This window comes from Dipodomys ordii, unplaced genomic scaffold (genome assembly GCF_000151885.1).
Source record: "Dipodomys ordii isolate 6190 unplaced genomic scaffold, Dord_2.0 Scaffold44, whole genome shotgun sequence".
Classification (NCBI taxonomy): domain Eukaryota; kingdom Metazoa; phylum Chordata; class Mammalia; order Rodentia; family Heteromyidae; genus Dipodomys; species Dipodomys ordii.
The window spans coordinates 8,182,833-8,191,457 of record NW_012267260.1 but is presented as its reverse complement, the minus strand read 5'-3'; the positions used below and the strand labels follow the sequence as shown (position 1 = coordinate 8,191,457).

At 45.2% G+C, this 8,625-nt stretch overlaps 1 protein-coding gene across 1 annotated transcript in view; it reads left to right on the top strand.

The window, feature by feature from the left end:
* Gltscr1l (GLTSCR1-like) overlaps positions 1 to 8,625 on the top strand; it is a 39,501-nt gene that overhangs the window by 21,504 nt on the left and 9,372 nt on the right. The gene's annotated exons all lie outside the window — the stretch shown is intronic.

Below are 8,625 nucleotides of genomic sequence, written 5' to 3'. Positions count from 1 at the left end.
CAGCCCGGCAGGAGAGACCGTGAGACTCCTATCTCCAATAAACCACCAGAAAACCGGAAGTGGCGCTGTAGCTCAAGTGGTAGAGCGCTCGCCTTGAGCAGAAGAGCTGAAGGACAGCGCCCAGGCCCAGAGTTCAAGCCCCACGACTGACAAAAAATAAATAAATAAATAAATACCTATATGGTTTATGTGCAGTGTGTTCCTAAAACATCTCTGGGAGAGGACTGTTTTTTATTGTATTTTATTGCATGTGTGCCAGTACTGTGGCTTGAACTCAGGGCCTCACATTCTTGCTCACAGCTGGTGCTCTACCACTTCAGCCATGCCTCCGGTTCTAGCATTTTGCAGGTAAATTGGAGATAGTCTTGAGAATTTGTCTGCCAGGAAGGGCAGCTAGGATTTTAAGTAGGCCACCAGTATGTGGCTGGATGAGGCCAGCTCCAGGAAGGAGGCACAGGTGACAGTGTGTGTGCTGGGACATAAGACAGGAAAGCTTGTTACTGCCCTGCAGTATCTTTTGGATTTGTACCAATATGTAAATTTCTTTTAAAAAAATCTCAGTTGACCAAGAAGCATTGTACTGATAACCTGACTTATGGAATTGTAACTCCTTTGTACAACTACTTAGTAACATGTTGCAAAAATTAAACTGCATCTAATAGGACTAGATGGGACCTGACCAGAACGTAGATACCAAATTCTCCTGATTGCTTGTGCGTGATGCAAGGCATGGGAAATGACTTGCTTCTCTCCTTTGCAGCGGATCACTCCCTCTGCGGAGATGGTGATGATCGATAGGATGTTCACCCAGGAGGAGAGAGCGTCCCTGTCCCGGGACAGGCGTCTGGCACTTGTAGACCCTGGTAGGAAATGGCAGTGTATAGTAGCAGAGGGATCCTGTCAACATTCAAAGTTCTGGGGCGGGGGGAGGGCTGTGGGACATCTGTATGAACTGACCTTTGGGTGAGACCAAAAGGTAGAACATGAATTCTGGGAAGAAAATAAAAAACCTAGATAGAGCCAGGTGCATGTGGCTTATGCCTGTAATTCTATCTGCTCAGGAGGCTGAGATCTGAGGATCGGCATTTGAAGCCAGTCAAAGAGTAAAGTCCCTGAGACTTCTCTCCAATAAACTACTCCCAAGAAAAGGCAGAAGTTGAGCTGTGGTTCAAGTGGTAGAACACTAGCCTTGAGCAAAAAGAAGCTCAGCATCTAAGCCCTGAGTTCAAGCCCCAGGACTGGCACCACAAAGAAACAAACCCTAGAGTTGAGAGCAGTGTGTGACTACTTGAACATCTCTAATCCAAAGTCCAAACTGGAATCTGACATTCAGTTACATGATATTTTTTCTCATTGTAAGCTTCAACTTTTCAGTCTTTCTCTGGTCATGGAGAACTAACTTGAAAAGGCTTCTCAACAGTAATTAAACCTCAGGTCCTTATAAAAAAATGAATGAATGAATGAATGTCTTGCTATCTTCAGTTCACCATTAGGAGTGAAACAGCCCCAACTATAATCCTTGAATTGTGCTGGTCCATTGAAGTACAATCCTCTAATCCTATCAGTTTCCAGTCAGATGCATTTTAAGTTTGTTGCATGCTCTACCTTTTAAAATTACTTCTGACCAGAACCCAGTGGCTCACACCTGTAATCCTAGTTACTCAGGAGGCTGAGATCTGAGGTTCATGATTGGAAGCCAGTCTAGGCAGAAAAGTCCCTGAGACTCTTATCTACAATAAACTACTCAGAAAAAGCCAGAAGTGGTGCTATGGCTCAAGTGATATAGCTCTAGCCTTGAGCCCAAAGAAGCTCAGAGATGGCCCCCAGGCCCTGAGTTTAAGGCCCAGGACTGGTAAAAACATAACCAAACCCTTGAGTCAATGAAGTGGCTGTGATCCTAGCCTGTAATCCTAACTACCCTGGAGGCTGGGATCCGAGTATCAAGGTTTGAAGCCTGTGTGGGCAGACAAAATCAATGAGATTCTTTTTTTTTTTTTTTTTTTTTGGGTCCGGTCATGGGGCCTGAACTCTGGGCCTGGGCGCTGTCCCTCAGCTCTTCAGCTCAAGGCTAGCACTCTACCACCTGAGCCACAGTGCCACTTTCGGCTTTTTTTCTTTTTGCTTATGTGGTGCTGAGGAATCGAACCCAGAGCCTCAGGCATGCAAGGCAAGCACTCTACCACTGAGCCACCTTCCCAACCCCACACACACATGAAATTCCAGTACTTGGGAGGCAAACACAGAAAGATTGTGAGTTTCTAGGCCAGCTTGGGTGAGTTCAAAGCCCAATGCACACACACACACACACCCAATACACACACACACACACCCAATACACACACACACCCAATACACACACACACACACCCAATACACACAAACACACACACCCAATACACACACACACCCAATACATACACACACACACACACACACACACATACACACATGAAATTTCAGTACTTGGGAGGCAAACACAGAAAGATTGTGAGTTTCTAGGCTAGCTTGGGTTTTATAGCAAGACACTGCCATAAAAACAAAACAAAAAAAACAAACAGGCTGGGTCCTGGTGGCTCATACCTATAATTCCAGCTACTCAGGAGGCTGAGATACGAGGATCATCGTTCAAAGCCAGGGCAGGCAGAAAAGTCCATGAGACTTTTTTTTGGGGGGGGGGTAAATCCTGGGGCTTGAACAGCCCACTGTGTACTGTCTCTGAGCTCTTTTTTTTTTTTTTTTGCTCAAGGATAGCTCTCTACCCCTTGGAGCCACAGCTCACTTCTGGTTTTTATTGTTTTATTTTTGTTGTTGTTTGTTTTATTTTGAGTAGTTAATTGGAGATAAGAGTCTCACAAGGACTTTCCTGCCTGGGTTGGCTTTGAACTGAATCCTCAAATCTCAGCTAAGATTACAGGTGTGAGCCAGTGTCTGGCCTGTGAGACTCTTCTAAATGGTAGAGCACTAGCCTTGGGCAGAAAAGCTCAAGGACAGCTCTCAGGCCCTGAGTTCAAGCCTCATGACCGACAAAAAAAATTATAAATATATATATATATATATGCAGGATGAAACTAGAACAAGTTTTGTTAAGTGAGGTAAGCCAAGCTCAGAGACAAATGGTGCATAGTTAGATCTAAAATGCACTGGGAGGGCTGGGAAGGTGGCTCAGTGGTAGAGTATTTGCCTTGCATGCATGAGGCCCTGGGTTCGATTACTGAGCACCAAATAAACAGAAAAGGCTGGAAGTGGCACTGTGGCTCAAGTGGTAGAGTGCTAGCCTTAAGCTGAAGAGCACCTAGGCCCAGAGTTCAAGCCCCACAACCGACAAAAAAATAAAATAAAATAAATAAAATGCACTGGTAGCTGGGAGCCAGTGGCTCATGCCTCTAAACCCACTAGAAATGGTACTGTGGTTCAAAGTGGTAGAGCGGTAGCCTTAAGCTGAAGAGCTGAGGGACAGCACCCAGGCCCAGAGTTCAAGACCCACACCAGCCCCCCCCCCACCAAATGTACTGGAATATGACAAATTATTTAGGATTCCAGATACACACAGTAAGACTAAAAGAGGATATTCTTAGTACTGAGAAACACAAAAGCTTAATGCTTAAGTACCTTTTAATATTTATAGAAAATAGGGCCTGAAGCCAGGTGCTGGCGGCTCATGCCTGTAATCTTAGCAACTCAGGAGGCTGAGATCTGGGGATTGCAGTTCAAAGCCAGCCCAGGCAGCAAAATCTGTGAGACTCTTATCTCCAGTAAACCATCAGAAAGCCGGAAGTGGTGCTGTGGCTCAAGTGGTAGAGCTGAAGAGCTGAGGGACAGCGCCCAGGCCAAGAGATCAGGCCCTCAACCAAAAACAATATATATAATACATATATATTATATACATATATATATATATATGATGTCCTTCTGATACAAACTTCAAGATAGAGAAACAAAAGACTTTTTTTTTTTTATAGTTTTTAGCTTCTGATGATTCTGTCTTCTCTACTTTATGTAGGGTATGGTCATGTGTATATCTATGGGAGGGTGGGGAGAGGAACCAGAAATGGAGGGACCAGTGGAGCTCACTGGTCACGGATGAAAGTGAACTATACAACTTGTAGGTGGAGACGGGAGGGAGGGACTGGGAGAGAGCAAGGGAACAGAATATACTAGTACAAAAGGAAATGTATTCATTTCCTGACTCGTCATTTTAATCCCTCTGTACATCACCTCTATCACAACAATAAAATAAATTAATTTTAGCTCACGCCTGGGATTCTGGCTACTCAAAAGGCTGAGCTCTGAGGATTGTGGTTTACAGCCAGCCAAGACAGGAAAGTCCATGAGACTTATCTACAATAAACCACCAGAAAAATGGAAGTGGAGTTGTGGCTCGAGTGGTAGAGTGTTAGCCTTGAGCTGAAGAGCTGAGGGACAGCGCCCAAGCCCAGAGTTCAAGCCCCATGACCAACAAAAAATAAAATAAATAAATTAATTAATTAAAAGGATTTGCAGATAAAATATAAGCATGTAGGACTGAAGATATAGCTCAGTAATAGAGCATTTACTAGTCTGCCAGAGCCCTGAGTTTGATCCCAACACCACAGATAGATAGATAGATAGATAGATAGATAGATAGATAGATAGATAGATAGATAGATAGATAGATAGATAGATAGATAGATAGATCAGATTTTTTTAGGGGGAGGGTTGGTTATGAGGCTTGAACTCTGGGCTTGGGCGATATCCCTCAGCTCTTCAGCTCAAGGCGAGCACTCTACCGCTAGCACTCTACCGCTTGAGCCACAGCGCCACTTCCGGTTTTCTAGTGATTTATTGGAGATAAGAGTTTCATGGAGTTTCCTGCCTGGGCTGGCTTTGTACCTCAATCCTCAGATCTCAATCTCCTGAGTAGCTAGGATTACAGGTGAGAGCCACTGGTGCCTGGCAGATCAGATTTTTTTAAAGCCAAGAGAAAGTTTGTTCTTAAACATCATCTAGTTGAGCTTTCTTGTTTGTAGAAAAGAAGTACACAACAACTATATCATTGTGTTAATTATTATAATTTTTCTCAGGCTAATATTAAATTGAATTTACATTTCCTGATTATTTGCCAACTGAAGTTGACATGGCACAAACTGGAGATACACTGCCCCACCTAGGGACTGGTGGTCAGACTCATGATTGTACCGGGACACAGACTGAATTCTAGTTACCACAAACCAGTTCCAAGAGCAAGAACAGTCTGCTAACCAGCATCTCTACCAAATGATGCTAAGAGATTCTGTGTGCCTGGAGATTTTAGGGAGATGTACTTAGCCAAATTCTCCCAATGCAGCCAAAGAGTCATGTTTTTAACATTTTAGTTTGTTTTGTGATCTAACCTGAAAGCAATGCCAAATAGGCATTGAGAGGCTTGGTTGTCATTGCAAGTAATTGATTCTAATTTCTAATGACACAACTGACTGTTTCCCATCTTGCTTCTGTGTTCCTCAGGCTCAGAAAAAAAGTTTGAACCAGACCTCCCCCATGGCCACTTCCAAGACGGCGGACGGCCTGCGGCCCGCGCAGATCCCCGGGCTCTTGAACACACTGCCAGGTCAGACGCCTCTGCAGCCGCTCCCGCAGCTCCCCTCCTCCCACCCCAGCGCACTGTGAGACCTCCTGACACAATTTCACTGCTCTGCAAGCGCTCCTTCCTCTACCTGTCCACTGCCATGTCGGGTCATTGCTAACACACCATGAATGATCACTTTGTATCCCGCTGAGAAAGGGAAAAGCACTTCTAATTCTGTCATGACACATTAAATTCTGTGGAGATATGTCTGAGATCCAGGGCACCTGTGGCTTTGAACTGGGTCCTCACGGTGCTCTGTACACAGCAAATCCCTTCCTGATGCTCATAATGCCATGAGTTATATCAGCCTACCCATCTGACCCCGTTACCCCCGTCACTTCCTCCTGTACTCTCTTCCTGTCAGTCTTACTTTGAGGTCCTAAAGTACAACAGGTATTGAGCTTGAGGCTCAGACCACAGGGAATTCGACACTAGGGCTTTACTTACTCTTTGTTTTAGTTTTAGTTTTTGCCAGTACTAAGGCTTGAATTCAGGGCCTGGGCACTGTCCCTGAGCTCTTTTGCTCAAGGCTAGCACTCGACCATTTGAGCCTCAGTGCCACTTCTGGCTCTTTCTGTATATGTGGTACTGAGGAATCGAACCCAGGGCTTCATGCATGCTAGGCAAGCACTCTACCACTAGGTCACATTCCCAGCCCCTTCTTTGTTTTTGCTTTTTGATTTTGTCAATTGTGGGTCTTGAACTCTGGGCCTGGGCGCTGACCCTAGCTCTTCGGCTCAAGGTAAGCGCTCTACTAGTTGAGCCACAGCGCCACTTCCTGATTACTTATTACCTAAGTAGACCCTTCCCTCTGCCCCTGGAGCTTGTAAAGCAATGTCCTCTTCTGCTGCCTTCCTCACAGCAAGCCTCCACGAGAAAGAAATCCCTTTCAAGGACTGATGGCATGGCTTACAAAGTAAAGCATCTGCCTAACAAGCGTGAGATCCTGAGTTCAAACCCTCCCGGTACTGTCAAAAGAAAAAAAAAATCCCTCTCAAAATATTCCATCATTTTCATACATGGGGCTTTAGGGGACTTGATTTTCCATTCCATTGAACACTGTCTTCTGTTCTCACAGGGCAGGATTCTGCAAGCAAAGTTCTGCCGGTATCCTTAGGGAACTCCCAGGCACAGCAGGAAAAAGCAGTTGGATCATCTCCTGGCCAGTCAGCTGTGCAGGTAGAAAGCAATTTGCATAGCCTGTCCTTTGTTAGATAGCTAGCAGACGTGTGGTCCTGTCAGCCGCTCTGCTTCTGCTGTCCAGCCTTGTGCATTAATTACATAGGAGCAGGAGCTACAGGTGGCAGGGAGCTCAGTGTACAGTGCTTGCCCGCTACATGCAAGGACCTGGAGTCAATCCCCAGTGCCGAACGAATTAACACATACACATAGACACACATACACTCACATATACATAAACACACATAGTGGTGTATGTGTATGTAGATACACATGTATCTATACACAAGAAATGCCCTCACTGCATCTGATCGTAGAATAGTCATCCAAATGAACTCCAGGAAATGGAAACAAGAGGTTTTTTTCTTCTTTTTTTTCTTTTTTTGTTGGTCATGGGGCTTGAACTCTGGGCCTGGGTGCTGTCTCTGAGCTCTTCAGCTCAAGACTAGTGCTCTATACCACTTGAATCACAGCTCAAACACTTCAGGTTTTCTGGTGGTTAATTGGAGATAAGAGTCTCACGGATTTTTCTTGCTTGGGCTGGCTTCAAACCATCTTCCTCAGATCTCAGCCTCCTGAGTAGCTAGGATTACAGGCACCTGGCAAGATGTGGTGGGTTTTACTTGGAACAGTGTTCTGCCACTTTTCTACTGAAAGGACTAACAGGAGGTGTGCTTTGTTTCTAGGTGGACAGTCATTCAGGAGGACAAAAGAGGCCGGCTGCAAAACAGCTAACGAAAGGCGCTTTGTGAGTTACCTTTGGCAGTGTCAATTAATTTTTAATTTTGCTGTAGGTCCCCAACCTTTAATAAGCATTCTACAGAAGCAAGGTTATAATAGTGAATTTACTCACCTTCTAAAAATGTACTTTGAGCTGGGCATCAGTGGCTCAAAACTGTAATCCTAGCTACTCAGGCTGAGATCTGAGGATTGCAGTTCAAAGCTGTAGCAGGAAAATCCATGAGAATGGTCTTACCTCCGTTTAACTACCAGAAAGCCAGAGGAGCTGTAGCTCAAGTGTTAGAGCACCAAACTTGAACACAAAAGCCCAGCAACAGTGCTCAAGCCCTAAGTTTAAGTCCCAAGACTCGCTCCAACAAAAAAGCCCTTTGAAAATCTTTTCCTACAGTTTGTTTTCTGTAGAACCTATATATCAGCAGTAGGTTGAGCCTGCTGTTTACTCTTTTGTTCTTAAGAGTTCTTTGTCTTTTTTTGAGAAACAGAGGGTCTCTGAGAGTCAGGGCTCACCAAGCTCCTGTGTTTAGCAAGCAGTGTTAGCGTGCACTTGCCGTCCAGTGGTCAGCCCGTGCGCCCACCCTCAAATGGTCGGAAACCCGGCGCTCTCAGAGTCAGGGTCATAATGATAATAAAATGTAACGTGAACAAACAAGACTGCTACAAAAATGACATTCCTGTAGCCCTTATTTCCTTTGCATGCTAGTAAGCAGCATGATGAGATCTGATTTCCTAATATGACTCTCCATTGACCCTGGCCATTTCTCCTTTGAAGCATCCTGCAGCAGCTTCAGAGGGACCAAGCCCAGGCGGTGACACCTGACAAAAGCCAGTTCCGATCACTGAGTGACGCGGTGCAGAGACTGCTCTCCTACCACGTGTGCCAGGGCTCCACGCCCACCGAGGAAGACTTGAAGAAAGGTAATCAGGTGCCCCCAGGCTGCCACGGAAAAGGAAAAGCAGGGTCACCCCCAGCTGGTAGACGTAAAGTTTTCCTCTCAGGCCTGGCTTGTGAAAATACTGTACAGAGGGGTTACAATTACATGAGCAAGGTAATGAGTACATTTCTTATCAAGCATTGTTGCCTCCTCCTTTGTTTCCCCTTCCCA